Source organism: Muntiacus reevesi, chromosome 20 (assembly GCF_963930625.1).
Source record: "Muntiacus reevesi chromosome 20, mMunRee1.1, whole genome shotgun sequence".
In the NCBI taxonomy this organism is placed as follows: domain Eukaryota; kingdom Metazoa; phylum Chordata; class Mammalia; order Artiodactyla; family Cervidae; genus Muntiacus; species Muntiacus reevesi.
In genome coordinates, this window is record NC_089268.1 from 19,678,920 (window position 1) to 19,693,612 (window position 14,693).

At 47.1% G+C, this 14,693-nt stretch overlaps 1 pseudogene; it reads left to right on the top strand.

Moving 5' to 3' along the window:
• The first annotated feature begins 12,094 nt into the window (after positions 1–12,094).
• LOC136151174 (cyclin-I2-like) lies at positions 12,095–13,029 on the top strand (annotated as a pseudogene).
• The last annotated feature ends 1,664 nt before the right edge of the window (positions 13,030–14,693 follow it).

Sequence of the window (14,693 nt, forward strand, 5' to 3'; positions counted from 1 at the left end):
TCAGGTGCTTCTGGAAACATCTCCCTGATCATCTCATGGTTTCCTGAACAGGCCTCCTTTCTTCATGCATCTGTGCATCTGTGATGATGCAAACATGCGGGGCGGGAGACCTCCCACCCTGGCCTCCCTCTCTGCTCTGCCTGTGAACTCTTCCTCCTTCTTCGAGTCTGAGTTCAGCTCTGTGGAAGCTCCCCTTCACCCCTTTGGACAAACACATCCCTCTGTGCTCCCAAGAACATGCCTATTGTTGTCCTTTAAACCCTGGCCGCTCACAAAACTCTGCTCTGAGAAAGCAGGGACCACTTCTGATTCAGCTGCTCGCAGGAACAGCCACCACACCAGATGCAAAATGCTGCCACCTCTTTGGGGGAGAGTTGCTGTGGGCCGTGTTCCCAGGGAAGCAGACTCTGAAAAGATGTTTGAGCGCAGGATGTGGAGTGAGGAGGGCCCTGGGTGCCTGGGATGGGAGGAGAAGGCAGAAGCAGGCATGAGCAGAGGCTAAGTGACCCCATGGCAGGCTCTACAGCCAGCTTGGCCCGGGTTGGAGTAGACCTGCTTTTGGCCGAAGTCTTCTCACTTCCCAGGACCCCAAGTGGGTCACTCATCGATGTGGGCTGCCTGGAACGGGGCTCAACTTTGGGGAGAAAGCTCCCAGCAACTGAGGGCTGCCTGCTGCCTCTACCCCCGGTAGCTGAGGATGTAAGTCTGTGGACAGAAGTGCCTTTTTCTGGGGAAATCAGATGTAAGACAAAGGGTCCCTTTGCAGCAATCCTATGGATGCTTCTCAGAACACTGTTTTCAAAAGCATAAGATAAAAAAGTAAAGGATTACACACAAAAAAAATTGTATTGAAATAGCTATACACGTGGTACTGAAGCTGTTTGTGTCATTACAGACACACAAAGTGGCAAACACACCCATTCCTGCCTTTATGGTTTCATCTGAGTATTTTATGCCCCCTGCTTTCTCTCTCTTCCCAGGTCCACCTAAAGCCTGTCCTTCAAGGTCACACTCCAATGCCACCTCCTGCATGAAGTCCACCTAGACTGCTCTAGCCTGGCCTGTACTAGTTTTGGAAGAGCACAATATTTGTCTTGTTTCAAGACATGTTCATCTTCTGCCTGGAGGTTATAACTCTTGATGCAAGAATAACATGATAATAAAGGCAGTAATAGCTAGCTGAGGTCCAGAGAAGTTAAATAACTTGCTTAAGGTTACATAGTGAAAAAGTGGCAGAGCTGAGCTGGATTGGAGCTGCCTGGCTCTGAGCACTGTGCTCAGATTGGCTGTGTCTTCTCCCTGGGTCTCTTGCACTCCTTTGAGTCTTCGTTAGAAACCACCCCACTGGTCGTTCAGGTTGGAGAGTTGATGCGAGGGCAGATGAAGGGGTATCTTTAAAGAGGGGCAGAGGGGGCTTGTTACCAGTCAGATCTCAGCTTCTCATGCCAAGGAGACTTGGGCGCCAGGCACCCAAGGTCAGATCCACATCTCCCTCCTTCCCTGTCTCCTCCTGCCCCCTGCTCTTCTCTTTAGTTCTGCAGCCTCAAGAACTTGCTTCGTATCTTGTTCTCAGTTCAGACATTTGTCCAACTGTTTCTAACGGCTTGCTGCTTCACATGAAACCCCATCCAGGTAATTTTCCATTTCACACTGCAAAGAATAATAGCCCGGGGGCTCTTTTTATAGGAAAAACTCCTCCAAGTAGAGCAGACCTCCACTCCCAGGCAGACAGCAGAAGTCTGCTGGGCAGCGGTATCTGCAGGAGCTGGAAAACATTAACTCCGCGTATAGATTTCCACTCCTCCCTGGCTACTCCTCGCGGTGATGAGTTTTGATATTTCCTGGCCATCTGAATCCACTTCTGTCTCTTTAATCACAGGGCCCTGCATCTCTCTGGGCCCCGCCTGCCTGGCCTCCCCGGGAACTTGGCATGTGCTGTTGCTGAGGCTCTCCTATCCTGCTGGAGAGATTCAACTCAAACTGCCTCCAGAAAGCCCTCTGTTTCTTCCTTACAGGACGGTGGGGGGTGGGTGCGTGGGCAGGAGGGCAGGGGTAAGGAGGAGAGTGATGTTTCTGAGCATCTACTGTGTGTCAGGTGATGGTAATGGGTGCTTTTGGGTCATAAATTGCAATTCGCATTCTCTGTAACAGGTTGGTTTCTCTGAAATGGATGTAGAGATGGAGTTTGGGGAACAAGATGTTTAGGAGGGATTAGAATTAATGGGTAGGGAAGCAGAATGTGCAGAGGAAGTAGGTGAATTGTGACCCAGGTCTGGTGAAAGCACAGAGCAATATTGGCCCCCTAGGAGTGTCCAGTGTTGGACCAAAGTGACTGGGCCTATAGCCCCCACATCTGGCTTCATAATCGGATGCAGGATGTCCTGGGAGGGGTGTGACCTTGGGGAAGGGGGACTCTAGGGAGCCAGCTGTCTGTAGGGAGCCAGATCCTGAGGAACCAACAGCTGGGGGCTATCTGCTGACTGTACTCCCAGAATCAAGGGCAGTATCTGTTCTTGAAGGGGGAGCTGGGAGTTGTATTTTTGTGTCTGCAATTTACAAAGGCAATCTTCATAGCCTTATTTTACAGATGAGGCTCATAGAGGGCATGACAATCACCAAGGTCACACAGCTAGTAAGGAGCAGAACACAAGGCTGTTTGAAGCCACACCTCGTGCCTTTCCCATGATATTGTGCCCCAGGGGCCTGGGGGAGGAATAAGGAGAATAGTGTGAGGTTTAATGTTTGTTTCCTTTTTAATTTTTTAAAAAAATTGAAGTATAGTTGATTTACAATGTTGTATTAATTTCTGCTCTATAGCAAAGTGACTCAGTTATCCATATATATATTAATACATTATTCTTTATATTCTTTCCCATTATGGTTTATCCTAGGATATTGAGTATATTTTGTTGACCAAAAATTTTGTTCAGGTTTTTCTGTAGATGAAATCCAGCTTCTGTAATTACAGAAAAACGCAAACTGACTTTTTGGCCAACCCCATAGTTCCCCATGCTATGTAGCACCTTGTTTATCCATTCCGTGTGTAATAGTTCATATCTACTAACTCCGAGCTCCCAGTTCATCCCTCTCACTGCCCACCTCCCTTGGCAACCACACGTCTGTTCTCTGCGTCTATGAGTCTGCTTCTGTTTTGGAGATAAGTTCATTTGTGTCATATTTTAGATTCCACACATAAATGTTATCACATGGATTTGTCTTTCTCTTTCAGACTTACTTCACTTAGTATGGTCATTTCTAGTTGCATTCCTGTTGCTGCTAACAATTGTTTCTGGAGTTGTCCATCAGCATTGTTTCTATGCAAAGGGGGGAGAAAATTTGTTTCTATAAGCAGATAGCGACCTGTGCAAGCCCATGACTGGGATGGAGCTTCACAACTCCAGAGGCTAGCACAGTTGGGGAGGTGGTAGGCATTACACTGATCTTCCAAATGTGTCTGGAATTTGCCTAAATGGAGGAAGGGGGAAAGTTCTAGGTAGCAGATAGAATGAGGTACAATGAGCAAAGTGATGGGAGTTAGAACTGAGAAAGTCTCACAGGGAAAGTGGGCAGTGTGGCTTGGTTTGAGGGGAGCAGTAGGACCCCTCAAATACATGAAAGGCAAGTGGGGAAAATGAAGTTCAGCTTCATTCTGTTGAATTCCACAGGCTTTTCTTGAGTACCTACTAAATGCCAGGCAACTCTCAACTCAGCCAGGCCCAGAGTGGACAGGAGGGCTCTCTTCCCCACTTGGTTGACGAGGCCTCAGGCATCAACCTTTGGAGCTGGGAGGCCCACGGCCACTGTGGGGTGTGGCCCTGCCTGCAGGAGTCACTGCAAGAAGGCTGAAGAGGTCAGCTGCTCGAGTCCACCAAGAGCCTCCTTCTCCTTCAGGGAGGGGACCTTGGAAGGGATGCTGCGGGCAGCCATTCCATCCTCAGCACCAACTGTTTGAACCTGCCAGGGGAGGGTGAGGGGCTGCTTGTGCCCTTGGGGATCCCGGGGAGAAGGCAGTGAGGCATAAACCAGCCCTCATTTCTACGAGGAGCCTCAGGGAGAGGTCTGGGTGGGGGCCCGGCCAAGGTGGGGTGGGGAGATGGGAGGGTGGATACCGAGGAACACGTACCCTCCTAAAGCTTCCAGACAGTGAGATTTCACTCACCTGTAAAACAAGAAAAATAAACAGAAAGCAAATAAACATCTGTTTAGCTTGAGAGCTTCCAACTTTTTCTTTTTCCCAGTAAGAGCATTAGGGAAAAAACCCCACTGTAATGGATTGAATTGTCACTTCACCCCCCGCCCCCTCCTGCCCCTAATATGTTGATATCTTAACTCTTGGTACCTATGAATATGACCTGTTTTGAAATAGGGTCGTTGCAGATGTAAGTAGTTAAGATAAGGTCGTGCTGGGATAGAATGGGCCTCTAATCCAGTATGACTTATGTCTTTGTGAAAAGGGGAAACTTGCACTCAGAGAAAAGGGAAATGATGTGAAGACACAGGGGAGAAGGACATGTGAGGACAGAGCAGAGATTGGACTAATGCAGCTGCAAATTAGGAACGCCAAGGATCACTGGTCACCAGCAGCAACTGGAAAGAGGCAAGTAAGAATTCTACTCAGAGCCTCAGAGGAAGCCTGGCCTTGCTGGCACCTTGATTTTAGACCCTTGGCCTTCACAATTGTGAGATAATAAATTTGTGTAGTTTAAGCCACCAAGTGTGTGGTACTTAGTTATGGCAGCCCTAGGAAATTAACATGTGTGCTCAGTTGCTAAACTGTGTCTGATTCTTTGTGACCCCATGGACTGCAGCCCGCCAGGCTCCTCTGTCTATGGAGTTCTCCAGGCAAGAATACTGATGGATTACCATTTCCTTCTCTAGGGGATCTTCCCCACCCAGGGATCAAACCCACATCTCCTGCATTGGCAGGCGGGTTCTTTACCCCTGAGTCACCAGGGAAGCCCTAGGAAACTAATGCCTCCAGAGGGGGATTCACACTGGTGTCCCTTAAGTGCCTCTGTGTCTGTGTCACTGCCTCTGGAACCGTCTTAAGCTTTTAAAGCTGCACTTCTCAAAGTGTGTTCTGTGGAGCAAGAGTTCCTTGTGATGGTAATGGACGTTAGGTGGAAACATGATTTTGTGGTAAATATACTTGAGAAATACTGGGTCATACAGTCTTAAACAGAGTCCTCTTCTGCAGGACTTTTCAGAGGCTTTAACATGCAAAAGTGCATTGTCAATATGGTAGCATTTCCCAGATTCAATTGGTAGTGGAATTTGGTTTTCCTCTCTAAAGTATGCTTAGTCTTCTGGGATTATTTTCTGAAGAATACTCTTTGGGGACCACTCTTCTAGGAACCAGGATTCTCAAATTTTCCATGAAGTACCTAGCAGAGTACCTTGTGTAACTTCATAATTAACCGTCCTGCTGATGCTGACGGTCCAGCCCAGGTGCTGTGGGTATCAGTGGTGCTGGTGGTGATCATGAGGATCCGGGTCATGGTTATGGGGGGGACACTGGTGAGAAGGACTTTGGGAATGAGGGGGGGTAGTAAGGTATACCTTGAGTAAATCCCTAGGGAGAAAGGGCTGCCAGGTCAGAGAGGTCCTCTGTATATGAATGACACCCCTAGGCTTTGCAGAGTTAAAGACCTGGGATTAGTAGGAGATGGTCCTGGAAAAGCAACTGTGCAACCCAGGGAGGTCGATGGGCCTGGAGCCAATAGACAACCTTAGCAACATGGGAGACCCACCAAAGGTGTACGGCCTTGATTCCTGGAGCCTCTCTCAACATGAATAAAAATAAAAAGAGTATCTTTTCCATGACAGGAAGATTCCTGCTATGGTGAATCATAATGGGGGATGCTGTCAAGGTTTGTGAATCTGTTAAGAAATGAAGTGGAAACACGTGTGTTTGCCTCTTTGGGGCTGCGTTGTTTGGAATGGCTCATTCTTAACTCAGTCACGCTGGAAAAGGTCAGATGAGTTACAACCCTCCAAAGGGACTGAGGGAATTGTGAAGGCGGCAATGAAGTGGTGGTGGAGGTTTTTTCCTCCCTCTTTTTTAAAAAATTAATTAATTAATTAGGCTGCTCCAGGTCTTAGGTGCAGCATGTGACTTCTTAGTTGCAGTGTGTGGGATCTAGTTCCCTGACCAGGGATTGAACCTGGTCCCCTGTGTTGGAAATGTGGAATCTTAGCCATAGACCTCCAGGAAGTCCCATGTGATGGAGATTTTGAAAAGACAACAGTATTGCCAGTGTTCATGGAGGGTGGACAAAAAGGATGATGGTGGTGACAGGGTCACACTGAAGGTGAGGGCAATGCTCCTGGTGACCAGAGCGCTGATGGGAGTGACAGAGGCAACGGTGGAGGTGGGTGATGATGACAGTGATGGGGACACCCCCAGTGTGACGTTGGCAACAGTTTGGGAGGAATCATGGCGTGCACTATGCACCGGTCATAGTCTAAAGCGACTCTGTGGTCACCTGCTTCCTTCCTTTACAGGTCGGACAGGACCCAGGAGATGCAAGCTGGCCTGATAAGTGCACGACTTTGCCTTGGAGGCACCGAGTTATCTTCTGTGTAGAAAGGTGGCCCTTCACTTTCTCCATAAATTAACTCCATAAACTTTCTGCTTTGCCGATTGTAGGTCATCAGCCCCACAAGCCGTTTCCGCCTGGAATATGGAACTTGAACAAGTAAATCACTCTTATTATTCACGTCGTCAGCAATGTCATCATTGCACGGGAGTCCAGACCTGGGCTGACCTACCCAGGGGATGCGGGCGGCCCCCCTCGATATTGCTCAAAGCCCAGCACACCATGATTCAACAGTGAATTTCTAGACGCAGGCCCCTATATCAAAGTGACATAATTTAGTAGCACTCTCCTCCCTCATCAGAATGGGGCTTCACTGGGGTGGTAGACATACGGCTTCCTGGGGAGAGGGGGATGACTCTCAGAGGCACGTTCATGCCCTTCCGCTATGAGAAGCCGGCTGTCAGTCCCCCAGCCTGTAAATTCACCGGGCCAGCTACTGACATGTTGCTACAAGTAGCAGCGCAGCTCTGCTCCCCTCCTCTTGTACATGTCAGCTCGGCCTGATTTTAAGGACGAAATAGAAGTTCAATCTCGATCTGTGTCTGCTGGCAAGATGGCTGCCTCTAGGCAGATTTTTAGCATCTTGAGTAATGCATTCTGGCAAGGGCCGCCCATTTATTGCCTTGGCCAAAATAGTCGTTCGGATTTTAAACATCTTACGGAAAACCCGAACAAACTTTTTGGTCAACCAGTACTTATCACAGGCTTGTGATTTGTGGGTCCTTGTTCTTCCTTGAGGGACATGAATGCTTGGCCAAGGCCTCACTGACCATTTATGGACATTCACAGTTGTCCGCAGCTTCCTCGGCACAAATCTGAAATCAGGGCATGTAATTAAAGCCATTGCCCTGCGTTTCTTCATGTTTTTATGCAGGGGATGCAAAGTGATAGTGGGGTTGCCCTTTCTGATCTTTTCTGGAAGGAATTATTCATTTTATTTTTTGTGTGTTTCTTTTTTTTTTTCCCCTCTGGGAATGAAATAACAATTCCAGCAACTTCTGGATAACATCTGAGCTAGTTAGTAGAATGTTAAAGCAGGCTGAACATCTCATTCATAGACATATCAGGTATTTTCCTATGACCTTAAATGGTTGCAGAGGTCCTTTTGGAATTCCAGTTAGCTGAGGGATAGGGGTCTATGGAAGGCTTCTATTTCAATGTTCTAGAAATGAAAGTCTTGGGGGGGGGGGGATGTTGCTGTGGCTTAGTAAGTTAAAGGGACTTCTCAGGTGGCACTAGTGGTAAGGAACCTGCCTGCCAAGGCAGAAGACACAGGATGGCATGCTCTACTAAGTACTTTGGGCTTCCCTGGTGGCTCAGATGGTAAAGAATCCACCTGCAATGTGGGAGACCTGGGTTCAGTCCCTGGGTTGGGAAGATACCCTGGAGGAAAGCATGGCAACCCACTCCAGTACTCTTGCCTGGAGAATCCCATGGTCAGAGGAGCCTGGTGGGCTACAGTCCATGGGGTCACAAAGAGTCAGACACGACTGAAGCAACTTAGCATGCATGTAGTAAGTTAAAAGTTCTAGAATACATTGGAATTAGGTATTTTGGGTTTGGAATATAAATGTGTAATATAGGAAGAATGTATGTTTTGGGGTCATTTTAGGTGACTCTGGAAGGCAGAGCCTGCATATGTTGGGGAATCAAGGGACTAAGTGAATGTGTACAGCAGTTTCAATAACACTTTAGGGAATAGGTGACGCATAAGATACACCACCCTCCTTATTGTGATTAAATTCCAGTCTGACTTTGGTTCTGAAATATTCCAAAACACAGCATACTGGGACATGAAGCTGTGACAAGACAATTTTTGTAGTTTCAGTTGTAGGAACCCTGTGGTTGATTCCACAACATCCATTCACCCAGACAATTAGGCAGTCTCAGTGGGTCATGCTAATTCCATTCCACTTCCTGGGGATTGACTTGGGCAGGTATGAGCTATTTTGGGTCAATGAGAGAACAGAGGAGAAGCTCAGGGCTTCTGGGAAAGAGCAGTCAGTCACACCGCCCCTCTCCTTTCACCTTGTTGGATGTGAACAAGGATGCAGTTTGTGCCAGGTGCTGTCGGCAGCCGTTTTGAGACCATAAAGGGAAATAGTACTGGGCTGCAGCTTTTTCTTATTGGAAAAGAGTTTGGGTTGAGGGGCTGAATCTGTCTCAACTGACCTCTTCCCTACCTCTGGACTTCCTTCTGTGGAACATAATGCTGTGATTATGTAAGTGAGTCTGAGAAAGTGTTTCTGTTACCTGGGAGGAAGCATTCTGATCCACCTATTTAATGATTGTGTACTTGTTATTGCCATCACTAACCTAAGCTCTGAGGAGAGAGAAACAATGAAGCCCATGTGTTGTCCCTGATCCTCAGAGCTCTCAAGTGCTTATTGGAGAGGTGATATAACTACACAGAAAGCTACAACGTGTTAAGTGTTAAATTGTGACAGAGGATACTCCCAGGCAGGGCTTGGACAACTCTTTCCATAAAGGGTCAGTTAGAAAATATTTTGACTTTTGTGGGCTGTATAGGCTCTGCTGTGACTGCTCAGCTCTGCCATTGTAGCATAAAGGCAGCCAGGAACAATGGCTACAAATGGGTGTAACTGTGTACCAATAAAACTTTATTTAAAAGAGCAGGTGGTGGGCCAGGTTTTGCCTACACCTGCTCTAAGGGAGTTCAGTTCATAACCAGCAGGGGATTGGGGTCATGGGATGATTCCTGGAGGATGTGGGTGCTGGACAGACAGAGTGGACATGGACAGCAGTCTGTCTAGTGCTGGACAGACAGCAGTAGACCATGCCATTCTACAGCCTACAGATGGAATTCAGAAAGGAAAAAGCCAGAGTGTATATCATAACCACACCTGACTGTCTCCCTGGTGATCAAGCCAGTTCTGCAGTCCCTCTTCCTCCCCTTATCAATGATCAGGCAAGAAAAGAGGAAATACCCAGGGGCCATACACAGAAAGAGTCCCTCCCAGATCTGTCTCCTACCCAGAGGACCAAAGGTGAGTCTAGGCATGCAGAAGCACAGAACAGGCAGACCCAGCAGGACAGACATGAGACTCTACAATTCAGAGAGTTGAATTGTCTTGGAGGGACTGGACTGGTTCAGAGAGCTACCTCCTAAGGGTGACCTTGAGGATGGGTAGGCTTTGAATAAGAGGCAGGTAACATGGGCAGATGGGAATAATGCTATGAGCAGAGACTTGGAAGGGACCCCTCTGTGGTGTGACGATCCCTCTATAGGATGACACCCCGTAGTATACTCTGGATGACACCCTCTTAGGCTACACTGGGAAGTTGTTACCCCGATCCCTTGAGACAAAAGCCTAAAGTTTCCTTTGAGGAAGTATCTGGACAATAACACCCAACAGTACTGACCTACAGGTAGAGTTGTTATTGTCTAGTTGCTAAGTTGTATCTGACTCTTTTGCAACCCCTTGGCCCGTAGCCTGCCAGGCTTCTCTGTCCATGAGATTTTCTAGGCAAGAATACTGGAGTGGGTTGCCATTTCCTTCTCCCAGGCATCTTCCCAACCCAGGAATTGAACCTATGTCTCCTTAGTTGGCAGGCGGATTCTTTATGACTGAGCCACCAGGGAAGACTTATAGGCAGAGACTGGGAGCTATTAAATCTGAAGAACATCAGTGGGGTTTACAGGGCCTGCAGATGAGTTGGTGGGGGCAAAAACCTACCTTGTCTAAGTGTGGACCAAGAAGGGTGATGAGAACATCACAGGAGGAGGATGGGGAGGGGTAGGAGGGGAGAGAAAGGCTTAGCGTGAGAAGGAAGGTGGCTCGTTCTTTAGGACTGAGTGCAAGTCCATCCAGAGAGCCCAGGGTCACACTATGAGGAGCTGGGGAGGGTGTGCATTCCTGCCGCTGGGAAGGGGTGCTGTGAGGAGGCTGGAGTTTGTGGGAGGAAAGATAGCCTTGTCTGAGATGGACAGCATCATTCAGAATGGCGAGACCCAGCATGATCCCCACCCTCAGAGGCTACAACTTAGGGATGTAAAAATATTCCACCCCTGTTTTCCTACTTTGATGTGTAAACATGGGGCAATCAAGTTGGAGAGAGGAGAAAGAGAAACCGCACTGTGTAGTAATATCCTTTTGCAAAGAAATACATATTTTGGAAAAGGGCTGAAACTTGTGGAAGCTTTAGAAGGGTGTTTTCTTTTCTTATTTTTAAGAACTCAAGGGTTTTGGTGAAATCAGTGTTGTTTTCTCAGGCGCCCAAATGAATGAACATAGGCACAGCTTCAGAGAGACAAAGGAAACCATAAAAATAGCTTTCTAATTATTGTCCCCTGTCGCCAAACATGGCTGTCGAGGGCTGGGTGATGCCAACTCCCTTTCCCTAACTGGGGTCCACTCTGCCTGTACCCAGCTGTCATTCCCTGGCTCTGACACTGCTGCTCTGGTTTCGTTTTGCCCTTCACTTCTCTTTCTTTTTGTCTTTGTTTACTTTCACAAGGAGACGGTTGTTTCTCTTGACCCTCCTCTGCTTTCTTTAGGTTTTGCATTGTTTTCATCTCCTGTTCAGCTGTCTCCATCGGTTCCCTTACCTTTATTCTGCGGGGCTCTCGGTGACCTAATTCCAATGAGGCAGTTGGGTTTTGTCCAGCTGCTTCTTCAAACAGGCCCTCAGAGTTATGTGGCTGCCTTCTCTCCCTGTGAAGGTTTTTAGATTTGTTTTCTTCTTTCTTTCTTCTATTTGTGTTTCTCCAGGCAAGGATATTGGCTGCTTATAAACTTTTCAGGAGCATTTTTCCTTTTAAGATGAGAGACAGGCTTCTGAATTTCTTGGGCTGCATGCTGAGATGCATTATCTGTGAAATTCCTGCTTTGATGACTGGCAGATTTCTGAGCCATAGGGCTGGATTTCCAAACCTGGCCAGCCCCTTGAGTTGTGGTGTCACCCTCTGCTTGTGGCTCTGTCTAGACCAGAACCTTCACGAAGCAACCACTTCATTTGTGCAATACTTTGCCCCGTCAAGTGACCATCTTTAAAACTGGTCAAAAAATAACATGAATGATCACAACCTGGAAGAAATAGAATTCTCCATTATACCACAAACAGTTACTCATTGAGTTATTAAAATAAAGCAGTTGTGTGATACAGATGGAAAACACATAATGCTCATCACCTTATTATTTAATACTAACCCTTTCAATCTTCACTATTCAAAATGGGGTCCCTTGGGGTGTTCTTCCCTGGTGGTCCAATGGTTAAGACTTGGTGCTTCCACTGCGGGGTGTATGGGTTCTGATCCCTGGTTGGGGAACTAAGATCCTGTGTGTCATATGGCGCAGTATAAACAAATAAACAAGAAAACTACCTTAAGTATGAAATATACACCTGGGTTTGAAAGACTCGGCATCCCCCACAAGAAAGGTGAAAAAAATGTGGTCCCTGGACTAGCAGCCTCAGTATCCTCTGGAAGCTGGTCAGAAAAGCCTATTTCTATATTTAGAAGTCAACTTCTGCAGATGGAGATCCACGACACCTTCCAGGAAATCAAGTTGTGGTTCCTGAGAGTTGAGAACATCTTTGACTTCTCCCAGACTCATTCTGAGCTTCCCAGATGGCATTAGTAGTGAAGAAACCGCTTGCCAATGGAGGAGATGTAAAAGAGATGTGGACTTGATCCCAGGGTTGGGAAGTTCCCCTGGAGCAGGACATGGCAACCCACTCTAGTACTCTTGCCTGGAGAATCCCCTGGACAGAGGAGCCTGGTGGGCTACAGTTCATGAGGTCTCAAAGAGTTGGACACGACTGAAGTGACTCAGTAGCAGCAGACCCATTTTAACCTGGCTCTCACCATCTTTAGCTTCCTCATGGTTTCAGTAAAAATAAAAGGCATTACTCCATTGTGTTACAAAGATTTCTTTGAGACTTGCTGTCAAAGTTAATGATGAAGAGGAGTTAATTCCATGAGGAGGAGACTTCATAAAGCACAATGGTACTGGCTATTCCCTGAATGAGCCTCTGAGGATGGAGCAGGCTATTTTGGACAAACTACACTGGGATCTCTAAATTGGGACACTGCTGGACTTCTCAGCCCTATTCCACTCCCTGGTGGTCCTGGGCTGGCCCCGCGTACAGGGGTCGCCTTGTAAGCATCCTTCTTTCCAGGCCGCCTCCCTGACCAGGCAGCTGAAGCCCTGAGTCCCTGGCCACCAGTTGCTGCAGTTCAAGGGCTCCACACTGGCCTCGGTCATCATCACCTTAGAGTTGGACAGGCTCATGCCTGACGCTGTGCTCCTGATCTGATCTGCTCAAGAAGGTGCTTTAGGCATCAAGCATTAGGCAATTGAACCACTATAAGGAATTGGTAAAGCAGCAGTTGACAAGTGTTTAGTTCTCCTCCTGCACAGACAACTTTCCGTTTCACCTGCAAGCCTTGGTGCCCTTTAGAGCTTAATGGCAGTTCCCCCCTTGCCTAGACTTCTCTGTATTCTATGCTTTCTGGCTCCCACAACAAGAAAGGAAGAAGGCACTGAAAGAGCAACTGAGAAAACGTCTTAGGTCTTATTGTCATATTTCCTCCAGACCTACTGAATTAGAATCTGCATTCTGTTTGAGAGAATAGCATTGAAACACATATATTACCATATGTAACATAGATGACCAATGTGAGTGTGATGTGTCATGCAGGGCACCCAGAGCCAGTGCTCTCTGAGAATCTGGAGGGATGGAGTGGGGAGGGAGGTGGGGCAGGGAATCAGGATGGAGGGGACACATGTATACCTATGGCCGGTTCATGTTGATATATGGCAAAAACCATCATAATATTATAAAATAATTATCCTCCAATTAAAATAAATAAATAAAATAAAGAGAAAAAATCAAATATAAATTAAAAAGATCCCTAGGTGATTCCTAAGCGTGTTAAAGTTTGAGAAATCCTGCTTTTATAACCATTAAAAACTTTAAATGGAGCAAGATACCAAACAAAACTCAATGAGGAAACAGAATGGTGGATGACACTTAGAAATGCCCCATTTGTGGCAGCAACAATGAACAATGCATCTATTTTTGTTTCAGCTTGATGGCGCCCTATACCACGATCACTGAATGACAAGTTGGGGCTCCTACTAATTCCCGGGCAGCTGATCATCTTTCCTTTCCCATGGAAAGGTCTCTGGAGGCTCTTCTCTGCCCTCAGTCAGAGGCCAACCCTGTGTCTTGGTCTTCTAAGGTCATTGCTAAGATCCAGCTTCTTTCTTGGCAGCAAAACCAAGGGTGACAGATTCCCAGACTTCTTCCAACATTCATCCAGTTTGCCCATTGGCCATCTACTCCAGGGGCTTCCCAGGTGGCGCAGTGTTGTAAAGAATCTGCCTGCCAATGCAGGAGACACAGGAGATGCGGGTTCAATCCCTGGGTCGGGACGATGCCCTGGAGGAGGAAATGGCAACCCATTCCAGTATTCTTGCCTGGAGAATCCCATGGACAGAGGAACCTGGACGCCTACAGTCCATGGAATTACAAAGAGTCGGACACGACTGAGTGACTGAGCACACAGCATTGCAGGTATCTACTCCAGAGGTATTTAGGATGACCCTCAACTTCTTTGTGACTTGTTGAGGTGGGTCACCAGGTTCCCCCTGCTACCTCCCTCCCCAAAATAGAACATAAAACAGATTTCATCAAGGTCATTGTTTTTGCTTATGGTCAATGCCAACCTGGGGGATCCTACTAGGAACCTGGTAGGAAAATTTGTGTGATTAACGTTCTTCCTTAGTTAGTCATGTCAAAATCTGTCACCGATAGCCTTGTTTCCCCTGCCTCATTTATTTCCTTCCAGGGTCATATGGTGGTGATTATCAATCTTTGGGGAGTTGAAATACCTTGTCATTATTTCTTTGATTCCAAGACTTGCCTCCCTCCAGCAAAAAGGGAAAAAAGATCACAGTGTGGCATTTATTTTCAAAATGGAAGCAAATGAAAATTAATTTCACATTGAAATCAAGAATTCAGGTTGTCTCTTGAAATGGTGACATCCTGATACTGAGAAACACACCATAAAAACTCCAAACTGTGTGAAAGGAAACTGCTGGGGTTCCTCATTTATTTCTTCCTCGT